This window comes from Drosophila arizonae, chromosome 3, assembly GCF_054131065.1.
Source record: "Drosophila arizonae isolate 15081-1271.41 chromosome 3, UAZ_ARI_1.0, whole genome shotgun sequence".
Taxonomy (NCBI): Eukaryota; Metazoa; Arthropoda; class Insecta; order Diptera; family Drosophilidae; genus Drosophila; species Drosophila arizonae.
This window is the reverse complement of record NC_142923.1, coordinates 28,830,326-28,850,437: the sequence shown is the minus strand read 5'-3', so window position 1 is coordinate 28,850,437 and position 20,112 is coordinate 28,830,326. Positions and strand designations below refer to the sequence as shown.

Sequence of the window (20,112 nt, the reverse complement as noted above, 5' to 3'; positions counted from 1 at the left end):
AAGTCGAAGAGGAAGCAGAAGAAGATGATGAAGCAGTGGCAAAGCAAATCCTGGCGAATTACGCAGCACCTGAACTAAAACTTCGTTTGCCGCTTGTCAAATTGATATTTGATTCATGACCAGCGCATTTGTCAAGTCATTCATCTTTTTCAGACCCAAGGGCCAAAACTGCGACGGGTGGCGCCTTCGCCTTCGCCTTCACTTTCTGCCTCCTGCCTAGAGGGAGGCAGACACGGCAGGGCAAGGGGCAGGGCATCCCACATGGGGCACGGGTTTCGTTCCGTGATGAATGGCCCATTGGTGTGCATGGCAGCCCTTTAGCTGTGATTTCTTGCTACGCCGCATTATTTTAGATTGCGATTAAGAGTACCTTCAGCTAACAGTACATAAGCTATGGCACTGAGCATAAAAGCAATACATATATTACGTATGAGCGGACTGTAAATGTTCTAAAATGCTTTGTACGAGCCAGTTCTCGGTTTCAGATATAACAAATCTGTTCATGAATTCGTTCATATTTCTTATTTTCCCTTGATAGCTTAAATGCTGCAGATTTATCTTAGAAATTCCAGTCAACCCCGAATGAAAGATTTCTTTAAAATTCTTTGCTCTATCTTGATTTCTGTTTTTAAAAACTCCGCTGAGCCCATTTCAGCGGGGGTTGCTTTCGCTCTTAACTTCGTTGGCTGTCAAATTAGATTTGCTCTCGTTTCATATGGAGCTTAGTTCAGAGACACGTGTATGGGTCACCCTCGGAGCTTCAAAGCGTGCAATGGTATAATATCATTTATCAGAACTAATTTCTCAATAATATTGTTAAGATAAAGTTGAAAAGCAATATAGTCTTCATTAAAGTAAATATATTTCTTTAAAATGTATATTATTTTAAAGATCCGCAAAATTATTAAGGACTTTCCATATTTCCACTCATTAATAATTGCAATATTGTATTGAGTTATATGGGAAATAAAAAAAACCTTTAAGCAGCTAAAAACGGAGTACGGCTTGAGAAACAGCTCATACCCATTTAGGATGCATAGAAATAATTTCTACTGCATCAATGATTGGGTAAAAACTGATTGCAAAAAAGCACTAGCAATCGTTGAGTTACAGAGATCCTTGCTAACCATTCTCAGAGCGGCTCGAAGAACAAGATGAGTGAGAGAGAAGAGCGCGCTTATATGATTGAGTTACGGCGATCTATGCTGACTTGGTTGCCGCTTCAAGGAAAGTGATTATATTTAAATATTTTAGGCAAAGACAAAAGCTCCTTGAATATATAATTTGTAATATTAATGTGTAAATTTGAAGAATATTAAAATATTCTATACTGCTAATCCTATACTATAATACACTACTATATTATACTATAATATATTATGTGCTATGCATATTTATATTTCCTTTAAGCATTTGCAGTTCATTTGGCATTCGTCTTGACTCCGTTCTGTATGTCCTGCTCCTTGTAAAGCTAAATTTACGTTGATTTCACTTAAGTGCAAGCGCAAACCCTAAACATATTAGGTGTGTGCAGCTCCCCGTGGGCGCCGACCGGTCGCCGGGTTATGCCGCATCATCATGAAGCAATTCCTGCGCTCACTGCCGTGCCCATTTCCATTCCGGTTAGAGGCTCAGCTCAGCTCAGCTCGGCAAGCAAAAAGAGAAAACTTTTCTTATAGGCTTACATTTCATTTTGGCACGATTTGTCAAGTCGGCAGGAAATCGTGCAATGCCCATCAGCGTGGCATCAAATTGAAAAATTACCTCGCGTGCCAACTACTACTACAACAGGAACAGGAACAGCAGCAGCAACAGCCACAACAACAACTACAACTGCTAAAACTTATGAAAAAGTCACAGAAAAATGCGCCTTAAGTCGGCTATTTATGTGACTCGCCTTGATTTGTGGCCAAGAGAAACGCCACCTCGCGTTGCTTTCTTTGTTTCTGCTCAGACTCGCCGGCCTGCCAAATTGTTGTGCAAATATTTCTGTACTCCACTTAAAAACTTGGCTTGCCTTGCCTTGCCTCGGCTTAGTTAATTAACGGCAAATAGTCAACAATTTTCGGTATTCCACTCGTTCGCCACACTCTGCGAGTGGCTGGCAATGCCTATTCAAATAAACATTTACGTTACGCCTTGGCATGTTTAAGTTTTGGCTATTTAGATAAGGCGGCGGTAGCTAATGGCACTTCCAGTTAACAGCAACAGTTGTCGGGAGGAAAAATAGAGAGAGAGGCAGCAGAGAGAAGGAGGAAGTGTGCGTGAGAGAGAGAGAGAGAGACAGAGCGAGAGCGAGCGATGCTTAATCTAATATTTATTAGGCTTATCGATATATATTTCCTTTGGGAGAGAATTTAAATTAAAGAATTTCGATATGCACATACACTCTTTTCCAAATTTTAACATTTTAAGATTAACATCTAGACTATGAGAGTATATATATAAGAGAATATATATATAAGTTAAGTTAAGTTGACCGCATAGCTCTGTCTAAAATCTACCGATTAAAGCATTAACGGATTTCAATAATTTGAGATGTGCGTTTTCGCATATTTTCGCAAAGATAATTAAAGCAAGGGTAATCAGCACATTTATAGTACATTTAATATCCGTTTACAATAGCGAAAACTATGTTAGTGTTGCCTTAAGAAAATTAAAATAATTTTGTGATGGAATAAGAAAGACACGATAGTTTTATAAAGACATTTTCGACTGAATCGAACGAGAGTTGAAAAAGCATACTGTAATAAATATACACAATATATTCTATATTTCAAATATAAGAGAGTTTATAAATAGTGATACACGCTTTAACCATATAAATAAAGAAGATTTATGTCAGGCCCATCTGCAATGTGCTATGTAATCTAAAGTTCTGAGCGACTATTGTAGCAGCAGCTTTAAACTTTGTCCAATCAAAATACAAAATAATGTCTTCCCAAATAGTCAGGGCAGTCCCTTACGACTATCTAAACAACAATTATGCAGAGCGTAAACAGTTTCTAAGTGATTCTTTAATAGAACTTCTGCCAGAGTTCTCATTAAATACTAGATGCGCCCTCACAAACTGTGGGAACATGAAAAAGAAAACAGAATTAAATATAAAGCATCAGCTCAAACTCCCAGAGAGTCGCCTACAATTTGCCTATTTGTCGCTTTGTTTTTGGTGCGTGTTGAAAAATAATTTCCCCAGATAATTTGACGGCCTTCTGGGCGCCGCCTCCTGCGCCCGCTGCTAATAGCAGCCAAAAGTTTGGGCTGGAAAACTTTGCCCAAAGTTTTTTTTTTTCCGCGCGAGTCCCAAAAACTTTTGTTGTGATTTTTTTTTGTTCGTGTGCCTTTGGCTTTGTTGATTTTGTTATTTGTTCGATGTTTATTTATTTCAATGCAAACGCTCGTGTGTTGATTTAATTGAGCCAAATGTGTTATTGGGCCATCAGCATAATTGGCCACAGGCCTAAGTTTCGCCCCGATACGGAAGTTAATTATTTGCCCAGCTCGTGTGTCGCATAAAGCGGCTTATAAACTCCGTCCGGGCTCGCCCTCAAGTATGCAGCGAAATATATTCCCGTGCTGCCCGCCAATTGACTACGTGAGCAAACAGCAGACAGTCGATGCGTCAGCGTGGGCAGAGGCAGAGGCAGAGGCAGCGGTAGAGGCAGAGACCGTGGCAGAGGCTTTGATATTAATTTTACATTTTGCGGCACAGGCATAAAAATAATAATAAATAAGAGTATCGCTTAAATTGTTTATACAACCTGACAATGTGCTGCGAGTAGCTGGAGAGGAGAATATGTATATTGGTATTGGTATTGGTCTCTTTCTCTCTCTCTTTCCTTCTCACTCTGCTTCTTCGTTTGGCTTAAGCCCCGGAACGTGACCCGAACGGGCGACACACTGTTTGTTTAACTGTTGTTATTATTCCCTTTCAATATTTGTGTGGGCGTGTGGGCAAATTGAAGCTGCCCGTCTGTCCGTCCGTTCGTCTGTCCGTCTGGCTGTCATTGTCCCGCCTGCTGACCCATTACCGTGGCATATCCCGTGCTATCGCAGTGCTGCTTCCTCGATATCTCTGCCCATGTGTTGCGTGTTTTCCCTTTGCTCTTTGCTGCTCTGGCCCAAGCCGGAAAAAAGAAAAACTGAAAATTTCGTAAAGCTCAATACGGCGGCAGGTTGGAGAGTGTGTATTTTGGGTACATCCTCTCTGCTAGCGCCTATTTGTGTAAACAAGTGAAAGTGATTTATGCAACAGAAACACCCAGCCTAACCAAAGGACCTGTCACAGAGACAGACGCATAGAGAGCGAGAGTGGGAGAGACAGAGAGAGAGAGAGGGGCTTTGGACCACAGCTCCATGTAGCTGTTGACTCAGGCGTATGATTGTTTTGGAGTGCCTGGATTTATGGCTCTTAGTGGGGGCGCATTGAAATAGATTTTCATATGAAGTGCTCTCCGAGTTACTTCCAGGGCTGATTTGAATAAACAAATGCTGAATTGATATATTCGAAATTCTCATAAACAGCCATATTGTAGCCTCATGGGAAAAGGAAAACGAGTTTCAATAAAAATCCAGAGTGATGTTTTTTCTATTTCATTTCCATTTTGTTTTTTGACTTGCAAAAAGTATTTGCAGATATTTTGCGGGCATATTCAATTACATCACAGAGTGTAACCAGGCTTTCACTTAATGCAACTGCAAAGGCTGATAATTAAAACTGAGATGTTATATTTTACAAATGTAGTTGGTACATTAAACTCAGAACTAATTTCTGAATTCGCCAAAAAGCAATCGTTCAATTTCAATCGGCTCATATGCTATTCACCTTCCCACATCTGAATTCAAATCGAATGGTCTCTGAATGGTTTCCAAATAAATTAGAATAGCCCAAGATCAAACAGTTTGGCATATACAATTATACATATACATATGTACACTCCACCAACAATTAATTGCTCCACATCTCCGATTGCTGTTTTTCTCCGCCAGAAATCCTTAAACACCCAATCCAAAGGACTTTGGCTGCAAATCCAGTTCCATTTAATAATAAGCCCTTTGATTAGCTGCCCATGTTAATCCGGGCCATCAAGTATGTAAAGCGTGCCGTTTATGCGTCCAAAAATATATGAAGCCGGAATGGGCTCTCCACGTCCACGTAATATCCGTAACCATTCGATGTAATCAAGTATCCACTCCGGCGCCGCGCGTTGGTCAAACAAAATATTCGCTGTTTCCGTACCGAAATTAATTTAACGCTCAAGTGGGGTTACGCCAGGACTAACCAAAATCCACACCAGCTCCACTCATATGAGGGCCTTGTGGGCGGCTCCCGTTGCCGGCGAACATTATAATAAAATTAATCTCCATTTGTTGAAGGGTCGTCGGCGTCGTCGTCGTCGTCGTTGCAGTCCAAAAAGCAACTGGAGCCAAAAAGTGGCAATTATTCATTTTATGAGCTTCGCTGAGGGGACTGCAGGGCTCCAGCATGTGAGCCATAAAAATTAAAAATTAGCCCCGGCAGCTGTGAGGGGATTATGTAACACGCATTTGATGGGCGGCCAACCCCTTAGGTTAAAGTTAAGAAAATGAATATTTATGCGACATTTACCCCACGGACTCCAGCCTGTGAGCTGGGCGAGCGCCCAGCCCCGAGCTGGGCATTGTTATATAACAAGCACATGTCAAAATTTTCATAACATGCGACCCATCCACAAGTTCGGGTTGCTCCAGCCAGATCAAAAGGAGATTCGCCAGACACGAGCTTAGCTGGAGCTTGTCCCCTTGCGTGGGACTAGGTGTGACTATCAGCTCACGCTCTAATGGCCACATGAGAGCGAATGCAGTTTCGAATGGGCTGTCTGGATCCCGAGCAGGGTGTTTGCAGGACCTTCTCAGCTGCTGCTGCTTCTGGCTACTCAAAAATTAAATCCAATTATCAGTTTAAGGCCACTCGCAGCTCCGCTGGGGGCAAACTTGCGAGCAACCAGACATGTGTGTATGAGTGTGTGTGTGTGACCATACAAACAACAATTACAACAAGAGTCTGAAGAAGATTGCTGGACTAAGAGATACCCTTTCAGATATAATCATCTTCCAGCTTTTGCCATATCTTTACAATTTATTTGTGTATTTATAATATTGTATGTATGTGCATATATGTATATATGTAATTGCTGATATTACATATATATTGTATCTGCTGACAGGAATTTTGAACTTTAATAAAACGTATAAATTATTATAGTCAAGTGAAAGCTTTAATATTTTTGCAATGGTTTTGGGTATTACCTGCCTTCTTCTGCAATTGAGGTCTTATATACCCCTCCGTTGGCTTCGTACTGGGTATAGCTACAGCAGCCAAGCAAGTTTTGTGTAATGCAACAAAGTTTCATTTTAATGAGAAACTTTTGTTTATGCAACCTCCCATTGGCTTTCGTCCAGCCACATGCAAAACTTGCCAAAAAAAAAGGAGAAAAGAATTAGTCGAATATAATGTACATTTTGTTAAGCCAGCTTTTGAGCCAAGTAAACTTAAAGATGAATGCATTTGCGGGCTTTCCGAGTTGCTGTTATTGTTGTGGCCAAAGTGAATGCAACTTTGGCCATAATCGCTGTGCTTACTCAAGCATTTAGGGCTTAGTCCGACGTTTGCTCTCGGCCAGTGTTGCAAAGTAGCCGAGAATAAGCCAGACTATCAGAAACAGGCCCCATACGTGTGGTGGACTAGGCATATGCAGACACAATGGGAGAAATCTAAATGTATTTTAACTAAGACTTTTAACAGCTTTTTGGCAGACGCCTTAAAGTGACTGCGAACTGAACTCACAGAGACTTGCCAATCAGTTTTCAGTCTGCAGTTAACAGCAGATAAAACTGAAGAGTGGCCAAGGGCAAGGGCCGGGGCTGGAGCCAGGTAGGCATTTGGGCAATTTGTTGCCAGTTTTTAGCAATTTGTTGGCCTACAGCTAGGATTTTCATTCCTTCTCTCTTTATCTTTTTTGCTGGGGTCCTATGCAAACAAATATTTGGGTTTTTCCTGCTGACCTTAGAGGGGCACACACATGGCCCCAAAAAAATATTAGCATAAGTGGCCGGGGCCGAGATCTTGGGTCACGTTGAAAATGCTAAAAATGTAAATAAAATCAACAGCGGATGGCAACGAAGAAAAGGACAAGCCCCAGGCAGGACACACACACACACGCACACTGGACAAAAAGCAGAAGGTGCCGAGCGTACAACAAGAGCAACAAAAGCAACAACAGCAACAATGGCAGCCGGAAAAATATCATTCTAAAACGCTTGACAGCCACTTACACATGTCAAATGCAAAAGGATAACGAGCAAAACGGATATTAGAGTATTAGACAGGATGCTGTGTGACATGGCTTACTCTCATTCCAGCATTCCACGCAGATGACCTTTTTTTAAGAGATACCCTGTAGCCATAGAAGTGCACCCAGTGATGGGTATATGTACATCTATGAATGTGAGAGTTCACATCTCTTGTTCAATTCTATCTGCATAGCATATAAAGCTGTATAAATAAATATTGAATTAAATATAGAAATTTATTCAATAGAAACTTATTTTGAAATGATTATCAGGATATGTTCAAAAGATTAAGGGATATTTAAATGTTGATAGAAGTTTCTACATAACGTCAGCTAGGATATCTATATAACAATCTCCACTGAAACACTGCAGCTTGTTTCTTATTTCTCTCCTCCCCCATACAAGCATGCTGGACGTCTAAGTTGTCTAAGCAGATTTATCATATAAAATGCAAAGTATTTTCCTTAATATAGTGCGGGCTTCTCGAATAAACTTTGGCTAAGTCAATTAGGCGGCCAGCACCATCAACTTTTGGCTAATTGCTGTTTATATTTGCCCCCGGCTAAAGCGTTCTTAACTTGTTGGGCTGTTAACTTAAAGGCTCGTGGCTCGAATGTCTCGCTCACTCGCCGAACTAATTAGCTTATTTTTTATATTCAGCTGAGGATTAATTGGCTTTTGTATTTACTCGAACAGCGTTCACATAAATCTAATATTAATGTGCTTCACCTCATGCCTCATCTCTCTCTCTCTCTCTCTCTTTGATTGCAGGTAAGCCGATTTCGAGACGATTTCCTTGTTCATTGAACTATCGAGTGGTGTCCTTGTGATACAGAAAAGGTCGTAAGTAGCTTAACGCTCAGCCAGAGACTACTTCAAATTTAATGCGCTGTCCAGTAATTGCTGCGAATGGAATAATAATAAGCCAATATGCTGATTGGAAATTATAATATTCACCTAGAAGATTGTGAAATGAAAATTGTGAATAGTCGATGCGTTTATATGAAGACATTTTATGTGCGACTATTCTTGAAGTTCTTTTGTTTTAATCTTTGAATTGTCTTTTGTTAAAATTAATGATATATATGTATATATTTGCTTAATACTAAATTTACTTTTTTCTGTTTTACTTTTTGTCTATTTGAAAATTATATATATTTCATGACTCGTTGTTCTTTGAAAAATATTGACGAGGGAGTTATGTTCTGTGATGTATTTATTTATTTATTTATTTATTTCTTAAAGCTATTGACAAAAACGAGAGTCAATTTTAATTTAAAAAAGCCTATACAAAGTACACGATATAATTTCAAATAGTAACACCAACCCGATGGGGGTATTTTATTTGCCAGTCCGGCCGGCTATGCCCACGTCTCACAGCCAAATATGGTCAGTGATACTATTGAAGCTATGAAAAGAAAGTGTTAGTAAGAAACTTAAAAAAATAAAATATTAAAATGTAGGTTATTAACAATATGAGCATAATTAAAATAATTCTTAAAATAATAATAAAAATAAAATAATAATAATAATAATATAAAAAAAAAAAAATAAATAAATAAATAAATAAAAGTTAAAAAAAAAAACAATAATAAAAATAAGAAAAAAAAAGAAAATAAGAAGAGATAAAGAATAGAAAAAGAAAAAGGACGGTAATAAAAGAAGTTGCAAGAAAAGTTAATAAAAAGAATAAGAAATAATAAAAAGAAAAGAGAAAGGGAAGAGCCAAAAATAGAGTATAAGAATAGAATTGAGAAATCACTAACACAACATTAGCAGCAAAAACGTATACCAATGCTTATGCCTGGGCATTGTGAGTGATTTCCCTAAGATAAGCTGATAGTACACTTTTTATTTTAGGAGGAGAGAGCTCTAAGGAAAAAACGTGATAATATTTATTAAAATTAACACAAAGAACATGAAACGCACTGTGCAAAGAATAATCCCTAGTGCACACAGGTAAATGAAGCGGACGATAGTGTCTAGTTGCTCGGGACGGAACCAAAAAATTTAGACGACCCAACAAAGAGGACGAATCAATATCACCACTAATCAATTTATGCAGAAAAACAATTCCTAAAATTGTTCTGCGATTGGTTAGCGATGGAAGATCAATTAGCTGGAGCCTACTATGATAAGACGGTAATCGTAAATTACTGTCCCATCTAAGGTCTCTTAAGGCAAAGAGAAGAAACTGTTTTTGGACCGATTCGATACGATCCTGATACAGTTTATGTTGCGGAGACCATACGACAGAGCAATACTCTAGAATAGGACGCACAAGCGAAGTAAATAAGCGCTTGGTAATAAAAGGATCTTTAAATTCCTTAGACCAACGTTTAATAAAGCCAAGCACACTTTTGGCTTCATTAATGATGATAGAAATATGAAGATTAAAGTTAAGTTTACAGTCAAAGAACACACCAAGATCTTTGACTGTAAAGATGCGTCGTAAGGAAATATTGCTAATTTTATAATCAACAATTAGAGGAACGGTACGACTGAAGGTCATTGTCATACACTTTGAGCAATTTAGGTCAAGCTGGTTTGCCACACACCAAAGTTGAAATGCATTTAGGTCATCTTGAAGGTGAAGATGTCCATTTGCCCTGGAGCATGGAAGGCAAAGTTTTACATCATCAGCATACATAAATATAGTGGAGTACGAGATACAACTAGGAAGGAAGTATACTGAAGGGAAAAAGAATATTAAGAAATATTTTGTATTTTGCTGCTTTGTTTGATTTCTGTGAATATTGCTTTCATTTTTAGTGAAGTAAATAGAATACCCTTGAGGTAACTCTTGGTGGACTCTGGCTAGGCGTATAAGTAAATACCCCAAATATACCGAAGCTACTGTACTAAACATTAAATTTATCTCAACATTAAAATCTATCTAATGTTCCCTAGAATTTTATATGTGTTTGTTTTCTATAGTTTCAAGAAACCCATTTAATTCATATAGGTCTAGAATTCTAATAACGGTAGAAATATTATAAGTATTTCCGTAACAAAGTAAGAAATTTCCCAGTCTACCAAGTAAATGTTGAGCAACCTCAACCGTGTATTATATTATCTTCCGATAATAGATTCGCTTCCGTAAATAACAGTTTCCAAGTTTATGCAACGCCTAGATCTATGCTTGGTTTTTCAGTACGACTTTTGCACCTGATTCATCTCTATAAATATGAGCGTTCCCATTAAGCTCCACTGTGATGCTCATTAAATTTATACATATTTAATTGACTTTATGAGCTGCGCACAGACAGCGGTCGAGCAGCAGGCGCCAAGCGGCAAAATTCTACCCTACTTAGCGGATCATAAAATGCAACAGCAACAGCAACAACAACAACAACAAGAAATATGCCTGCTCATGCTCGCGCATAAAGGCTTTAATAATGCTGCAGACGAGGCTGCATGAGGCTCATAATTATGTGACATGTAGCGTGGTTCGTGTTAAAAACGAGCATAAAAAACGAACATCCATCTGCATATACGTACGTCTGTATGCAGCTGAAAATATGCACAGCAAAAAGCACAAACTGCGTCAGTTGGGTTACGGCTGGGGTCATGGAGTGCCCGGGTGCTGGGGACTTACTGTCAACACGCATCTTCTCGTCAATGGCAACAGTGTTGCTAACGACATGATAAAATCTTCCACGATGTCTGCGACTTTGAATCCATGTCGAGAACACGAGTTTTATTGATGTTCCCGGAACGATTTAATAAGCATTCGATTTGTGTGTGGCACTCAAGATACAAAACTCTGAGCGTTGTTTCTGCGAACCACATAAGAAATCAACGCGTTCATGCTTGGTTTGAATGCCTGAAATGAAAACTAATCTATAAAATGAAGCATTTATTTATTTTTGCGGAGTTTTATCATCAGATTAAAAAACTCAAATCATATATATTTAGTATATTTATACATAATAAGAAAAAAACATGTTTTTTAGAGTTTATGTACTATAAATTTATCAGTATATTATTTTATTTTTTTGATTAACAATTATAAATAATTTAAACTTTAAATTAATATATACATAATTAATAACTCTAATATAACTCTAAATATAATATAAATATAATATAAATAAATAATTAAATATAAATATCAATATAACTCTACTATAACATTAATCTAATAAACCCACATCACATAAATATTCCTTTCTATCCCATCTCCTCTAAATCTCCCCTCCCTCTCCCTTCATCTAAATACCCTAAACTAATATACCATCCATATAAATCCATACCTAAAACCTCAATACTCTACTCTACCTCTCCATTCCCTCTCCCTCTCCTATCCATCCCATCATCCCTCTCCTCTACATCTCCTATCCTCTCACTCTCATCTCCCTCTCCTCTCTCTCACTCTCTTTTTGCTTCTGCATTAATACTCTCCTTTCTTCTTTTCATCTTTTCATCTTATTTTCCCCATTTTTCTTCCCTCTTTTTCTTCCTTATTGCTGTCGATTTTTTTGCTTCAATTTTATCCTACATTACCCCAAAATAATTTCAGAGCTTCTTAACTCTCTATTTTCCATATCTCTATTTCCTCTCTCTATTACCCCTCATTCTTTCTTCCTTCATTTATTCATTTCTCATATTTTTTTCTCCTCTTCAGGAAGGTTCATTTTAAGTAGCCTTTCTCTTTCACTTTATCAATTTCTTTCTTCATTTTCTTCATCTTACATTCTTCCTCTCTCTGTATGCTCATCCCTTTTTAGCAAGCTAAAAGTCCTTTCATGTCAGATCCCAAGTTTTCCCTAACATTCAAAATAAATAAATGTATGAAATTGAGCTATATTTTCATTTATAATTTTTAGGTTCTTTAAAGCTCTAAAAAAATAATCATAAAGAACTCCTAACGAGCGACTGTTTATTATGTGCGGACCCTCCTCTGCATAGCTGCCTGATGTCATGACATTTTTCTGCTTCCTTCCGCATGTGATCAGCCACGAGTTTTCCTCTATTTTCCGCTTCGGCCTTACTTTCTCCCTCACCCACACCGCGTTGCAATTAATTATGAGGCACGTTGACATTTTTCGTGCCGCACAACTTGTCGCTATGTATTTTTTTAAAGTTAATTTTTATAATTTATTTTTAGTGCCACTGCGAGTCACAAGCTGCGAGCTGCGAGTTGCGCGATGCAAGTTGAATGTTCCCTATTTTGTATTCGACATTTGGCGGCGTTGAACTTGACGCAATTTATTTTGTGAAAAGATGCGGAGGCAGCAACAGCCGCAGGCACGCCTAGTTGGGTGCCATCGCACATGTGCCCTACAACATATTTGTTTATAAATATATTCTTTTGTATAGGCCTGCACTTGAACAGTCATCTCCTTTATATGCCGCCAGGGAATACCCGAAACTCTGGCGTTTTTCTAGCCAAAGTTCAAGGTAGAACAAAAATAGTTTCTTGGCTTGAAATGAGTGAGAATTTACACTCAATTATATGGACATAAGAGCTAAGCGAAAGAATGAGTAATTATACCAGAATGATGTCGTTAAATTCATATTTATATATATATATATATATATATATATATATATATATATATATATATATATATATATATATATATATATATATATATATATATCTCATTCACTTCCCTTTCCTTCTTTCACCGCTCGTCACCAAATTGTCAGGCAATTGAAATTACCTCTTATAGTTTATTAGCTCAGCTTTTTCAATATGCTGCGCCGTTTCGTTTAGTCTGAAGTTTGTTGACTTCTAATGCAGACGCTGGATGTTTATTTCAAAATTCATTTCAAATTTCTCAAGTGGCTCTTCGGGTGTCCTCTATAAATAGGCTTGCCCCCTTTCGACTCTTTTTTGGAGCCGCGTTTGCTGTGAGAAATAATATTGTTTGGCTTTTGTTGTTGCTGTTAATTAACATGAGTAGTTTACTTAATTAAGCGTAAACTGCGCCAGGCCGACTTTTGTTTATGCCTGCGGGGTGGTTTTCGGGGGTTGGGCGAGCATTTGGTGTAATATGCAATTATCTTGTGTACTCCATAGCGCATAGTGCAGCTTTTGTGCACTAGATGGCGCTGCTGCCACGCCACATTAACTGCAATTAGTCTTCATCAGGTCAACGTGACAACAACAACAGCAGCAGCAGCAAGTGCAACAGAAAATTGCAATTTGCTTGTGCATTGACTAAAAAATAGTAAACAACTAAAAATGACTGACTAGCACATACCCTTCCTCGCTACACACCCTCGATCTAAATACAATTTATAAAATTCATATTAAAGTTTATCAATCCATGCACTGCAGTGCTCAAATATCACTGAAACTCCCTCTGTAAATTCCCATCATAGAGGGTATAAAAATGAGCTGCAAAAAGAAAGCAACTATTGCAAAAAAAAACAGCTTCAGCTAACAAGCCCTGGCGCAGACCATGCCCAACCATCGTCCTCCTCCGCCAGCAGAACCACTTCAAAATGAACTTCAGCCACATCCACGTCCACATCCACATCCACATTGACATTCAGGCCACTTAGTTGCCATGTCGTCCGTTCAGTGCAGCAGCTCCTCCTGTGGTTCAATGTCGTTTTCAGTCTGGGTGAAAAGGGAGGGCTAGCTGCTTGACGCCGTCGCCTGTCAACTGGCAAAATTGTTTGTAAAAATAGCGTGTGGCAATAGCATAAAACAACATCAGCAACAACAACAATGGCAACCTAGTTGTAGTTGTGAAACACACTGCATATATTTAGATATAGTAGATGCGTCTGGTCTAGTCGCAGAGCCCAGAGGCAGAGCCCGAGAAGGGGCCGAGAGCGCTGTCAGTCAATACATTTAGATGGACATTTCTTGTCAGTGTGGATTAGTTGTCAGCCAAATCGAGTTGGTCTCGAAGCCAGCTCAAGCATGCTCCACCAGGCACGTGTAGACAAGTGTGCAAACACCCTTAGAAATACGCCACAGAAAGATAAACAAGTTCCAGGTAAAGTTCAAGTTGAAGAAGAAAAGAATTTAGTTTTATTGGGGCGAACTATGGGATGTATAAAGATGTTAAAGGTTTTCTCTCGACTATAAACTATAATTCATTTATTGCATAATTACCTGAAAGCTCAAGCGTAACCCCTTTTGCACGCCTGCCCCTGTAAAGGTCTGACTTTGCAGCATGCCCAATATTTTCGCCGGCACTGTTTGCTATGACTTTGCATGTTGCCAGCAAATTGTTGCACGTGGTTGTCGCTTGGGTTGGTTCCGAGTTTGTTTCCATATATTTACCTCTAATGGCTACAACGCTAATTTTACACTCGTTTGACAGCTGACTGAGCCAGCAGGGAGCGGGGCTGACCGAGTGGGTCGTGCGGGGTCAAGTTGGGCGCTTTAAAACAGTTTTAAGGCTGACTGGAACTTAGATCCACTAGAAGGTTCTAGAGGCGACAAAGTTTAGCCTTTGTCATTTGAAACAGTATCTTAATTTAGGTATCGATTCGAGTGCGTAGCCACGTTAGCCATTGGCACTTTGCACCTCTCTTTCGCTCTTCCTGCAAAAGCATTGCCTACCTTTTGTTGTAAACTAAAGTAAAATGGATTCTGACTCAATTATGCAACATTTTCGTTAAACTTTATATTTAATTTCGTCTTATTTAAGCGTGGAGCTGAGACTTTGCTTCACAATAAATAAATTGCAATTTATATGCATGGTACATAGACTGTGTATAGTCCATCAATCGACCCCTCTACAGTTTTCAAATTTCCATTAACTTCTTGCCATTTGTCTCTCAGTCCATAGTTTGTATTTTATTTTTTGTTTAATGTAAATTAAATTTGGAAGACGTATTTGCATTGCGTCTGAAACTGAAAACTTTTCACGTCGACTGACTCTGATATTGTATTTCACATTTAGCTGTTGCCGTTGCCGTTGCCGTTGCTGTTGCTGTTGGCCATTGTGTGCTGCCCCCTTTTTTAGTAGACGCAACCACCCAGCCCAACCACCCACGCACCGCCATATGAAGAACATTTTCTTTGCTACAACTATGCATTGTGCTGCTGCTACTGCTGCTGCTTCTTCTTGTTCTGGTTGCCGTTGTAAATGTTAATGCTTTCCTCATGACTTTCCTTTTATTGTTTCGGGTTTGTTTTCTATTATTCTCATTTTGGGGGCTACGTTTTTTTTTTCTGTTGCTGCCGCTGGCATCTGGCAGACGTTGAGCTCCCCTTTCAAAATCTAATTGTTGATTTTGTAATTTAAATATTTTTTGTGTACAGATTTCATAGAGTCCATATGGGGTTGGGTAATTGAAAATCTAGCATTGCTTTATGAGCGAGCAGGATTTCCAGTTTAATTTACTTAAATATATTTGCAGCAACATTTGCAGTGAGCCAACTCAAGACGATTTGGGGCTGTCCACTCGGCAAATGTTGCCCGCCAGATCGAAAATGTTGCCAAGCGTTTTTAGCCAAAAATAGATCAGCCGAAGGAGCACACACAGAGAGAAAGAGAGTGGGAGCGAGAGGGAGAGTGAGCTATCGAGAGAGTGGGAGAGAGCGATCTACGCCAGCAGCTGAAGGAAAAGTCGTGTGTTTATTTTCTTCGCTCAGTCTGTGGCTGATCGCGCGCACGTCGAGACTTTTTCAAGTGAAAACGCGGGAGCACGCATTTCGTACAGAAAATGGGAAAATAGAAAAGCGTGCTACATACGCTTGCAGCTTGCCCCACTGCGTGCCCCCGCCTGAGGCAGCATCGCGTGTGCGCGCGTTTGCTTCATTGAATTGCGCGTGGTCGTCGTTTCCATTGCTGTTTAATGAATTAATTGCTTCGCTTTTTGTTTGTGTTGTTCCCGTGCTGTTAGTTATCTAAAAGGCAGAAATTATAGTGCAGCCAATGGTTTAATCAAGTGGAATTTATGTGCTTCAAAAGTGCAGTTAATTAAGTGTAAATACCAAGCACAAAAATTGAAAATGTTTTCGTGTTGCTTGCAATTCTCCCCTCTCTCCCTCGCTCCCACTCTTCGCCCAGTGACCCTTGTCAACTGCTGAAATGAAGCATGAAAAGCAAAAAATATATAATGTATATGAAATGATATTTATGCTGAGATAAATCGCATTCGCGGTCATTAATAAATCACTTTAAGCGAATAGAGTGTTTATTAAATTGAATTCAGAATGTGGAAGGGTTAATAGATGTGGCCAAAAGTGCGTGCGCGGCTATAATGATAACCTCTATTGTGCATAATATTAATTACTATTAACAGTCAGTGATGGCAAATACTTCGTTTAAACAATATAAACAATTAACAATTCAATGCAATGAATAAAGTTAACCAAAATTAAATCAAGATATTTTAGTAAAATATTTTGATACATTTATAAAATTGAATTAATGAATTAATAAATTTTAAAGGAAATGGATTTTGTGTTTAACGGAGTTCAATTTAACTTATATCAGAATTAGCGGGAATAACTGGGAAATAAAGTAGGATTTATAGAGCAGACATAGGGTACACATAGTCAAGAATTCAGGAAAATATATTTATCACTCTTTACTCATAGAGTGATAAATATATTTTCCTGAATTCTTCGAATATTGAACACAATATACTATAGTAAATAAACAAATTTTACAAATTTTCATTTTATTATGGAGAGTAAGAGACTTTTGGAGAAAGAAATAATAAATATTTGCTTTACAGAATAATTAAAGTATAGTAAATCAGCTAAAAACTATAAAAAAAGTTATTATTTAATTTAATGTCCTTATTTACTTTAACTGAGAGTCGGCAGCTATTTGATTTGCATTTCTCAGAGACTTGAAAAATGCATTAAATAAATTATATTTTATTTCTTATTTTATTACTTTTCGGGTTTCTCTTTTCTCCCTCTTTTTCTGCCACACTTTTGTTCCCACCCTCAAGGTCAGAGTCGAGCTTCCGCCTTTTCCCAGTGCACTGAGCAACAAATCTCACTTAGGCCCCGAGGCTCTAATTATTTATGATTTCTCTTATATAAGCCGCATAATGTGGCAATTTACGAGCGACACGAGCAGGCGCCAAAAACCCTTTTTTTCGCACCCCCAGCCCCTTCGTACTTAGCACTACAAATGAAGCCATTAGACGGGAGGGTGGCTCTCCCATTTCTTTGCCTGCTCTGCCTTTTAAAGCTTTTATCACGTTGTGTCTTGTATTTGATTTTTCGCTATAAATTTGCAGGTGGAGCCGTGGAAAAAAGTACATAAAAAAGCGAGAAAAAAGCTGCTTGAAAAGGGCGCCAACTCGGCAGTTCCGCCCATTGTCCCGCCCACTAAACAGCCTGTGGCAAACTTTGATTGCTTCCAACTGTTTCGAGCAGTTTGCTTTTGCTTTCGGCGCACATTGCGTATGCGTAATGCCTACATCAAAAGGGTTGCATTTGCCAATTGTTTCATTGCTCTCCCTCTTGGTGCCCGCTCGCATCCACTCCCTTTCTCCTGCCTCTCTCTCTCTGTCGTGCTTTCTTACATCACGTCAATTGCAGGTGACTCACGAGGCAGTTAACTTGGCCGAAACACGCGAGCAGCGTTAACAGCTGTTAACAGGCTGCCATTCGTGCGGCATAATAATAAGTCGAGCTGAAACCAGGCCAAACCGGCATGGAAGGCCGGCTCGTCCTCTGATTTCTTGGTGGTAATTAAATAAACGCGCGAGCGGCCCGTTAAAAACTTTTTGACTGAAAATGTGTTGCCGCATAATTAATTGAAAACATAATTAAAAACAAAATTCAGGAAACAAAGAAGAAATAAGAGTGGAAAGAAAGCCTTAGCCAAAAAGCGTTTGAAGCTCCGCTTTTAGCTGTTCCTCAGTTTCAGTTTTTCGTCTCTTTCTTTTTTTGTAGCTATGTTGATTGAAAATTTAATGCCTGGCTGACCCAACCAGTGTTTGCATTTCGGTGTCAATTTTCTCATTCTCACCCAAATTGAGTTTGACCGGCTTTTGGCTATTTTTGGCCGTCTTATTGATTTGGCACGAGCTGCGGTCAAACGCTGGCTTTTATGCCTGGTAATTGCTCAATATTATGCTAGGCATAGGCTGATACTAAAGGGACACCCACACACACACACACACACACACACACACATGCGCGTACCGAGGGCAGCAGCTGTGCTCAATTGCCCGTGCGGCCATTGACTTGGCCACAGACACACACACACACACATCCTGAACAACTGTCCTCTGTGTCCTGTGGTCAGCCTCGATGGGCTTTTGGTCAGTTGGTCAACTGGTTTCCCTCCTCTTTTTTTCTGCTGTGCACATTTTATGCAAAATTAGTCAGCCAACTGATGCGTTGGGCAATTAGTTCCATGCAGCAACAGGCTAAAAGCCTGAGAGGATGAAAGAATAACTCGGTCAAAGGACTTCATTCGACCGAGCGGTAAAGAAACACGTCAAGAGAGCAGTTTGACTCTTTGGCAATGACAGCTTCTAATTGCTGGCAAAACTATTCAATTGAGAAATATGAGAGGGTGTGCCAATGTGAATATCCTATACTTCAATGAAGAAAACTTTAATATGCCGACAGTAGAGGCAAAAGCAAATATTAGAGAAATATATTAAATTGATCAAAAAAATTATAATTATTTTGTGTATAATTAATAGTATAATTGCAATTAATAGATGTTGTTTATTGTGTTAAATTATGAAATTGTTCTGCTAGTAAAACTCTGAGATATTTCGCACGTGTATGTGTGTACGAACTAGTTTATTTTTTGGGATTTTTTGGCTTGCTGAATTCAATTATTCAGAGTCCTGTCCCTTGGCCGCGCCACTAATTTGAGCACTTAGCCTCAGCTGGGCCTGAACGTTTTAACAGCCCACCGAGGACTATCCAAATGCCATAAAGTGCCAGCGGCAACGGCTCGAATGAAAAAGTTTTCTCAGCTCTCGCCTCGCTTTGGTCTGGGATCAGTGTTTTGGGTTCGTTTTGCTATATTTTTGTTTTATTTTGCCATCCCACAACAACAAGTTCTCTCTCCGTTTGGGGGTTTCCTCCTGGTTTTGGCATCTTTGATGAGGCGAGCTAGTAGTAGGTCATATACATTTTTGATGAGTTGTCATTATTAAATGCGACAAACGGCCCGCGCTCCACTTGGCTGTCATGGCAATTGTGAGGGCGAGGCCGGAAAACTTTTTGCCTACGGTAAATGTATATATTTTATTTATATGACAGTGTGACAGGCCACGTTGCTTTTTCTTTCGCTCTCAGCCTTATCAGCTACAATTATTTATATACATTTATATATCAAATTTTTGTTCCTGCTCCCCTCAACTTTTATTATTTATTTAGATTTGCTTCATTCGCTGTCCGCCCCGACTTGGGGCTGGAAATGAGGCGTAACGACTGGCTGCCATTAATTGTGACAAAAATTGTTATCAATTAATGAAATAGACAACGAATAGAATAGACAACGCATGAGTGCTTCTCCTCGCTCTGCCTTTCGTTCCTTCCCTACGACTATCAACACTTGCCGTTGTGGGCGTCTGAAGTGCCACCAATAAATTAGTCCATTTTGTCCACTTGACACACCTACGTAAGGCCAGTGGAGCAGACGCTGGTTAGCCCCTGAAATAGGGGTCTATAGTTGGGCTCTAGTTTACGACATCTTTTGCAGATAGAATCGGGGAGAGAGTCTTTTATTGAAGCGAAAAAGCATTTATATAAATTGGGATATAAATTGATAAATAAATGTAGTTTAAGAACGAAACTGCAAAGGCAAAATCACTTTTGGATATCCCCATCTATAAATCCATAGAATATTTGCATTTTAGCTAAAATGATTC

The 20,112-nt window shown here is 39.1% G+C and overlaps 1 protein-coding gene across 6 annotated transcripts in view; it reads left to right on the top strand.

Moving 5' to 3' along the window:
• Window positions 1-20,112, top strand: part of sick (sickie) — a 328,412-nt gene that overhangs the window by 149,584 nt on the left and 158,716 nt on the right. The window contains exon 1 of one of the 6 annotated variants that reach the window (XM_018002836.2): window positions 15,911-16,235. The exons of the other annotated variants lie outside the window; for them this stretch is intronic. The gene's annotated coding sequence lies outside the window, so the exon portion shown is untranslated. Of the gene's footprint in view, window positions 1-15,910; window positions 16,236-20,112 lie in introns of those variants that run through there. 6 annotated transcript variants of the gene reach the window in all.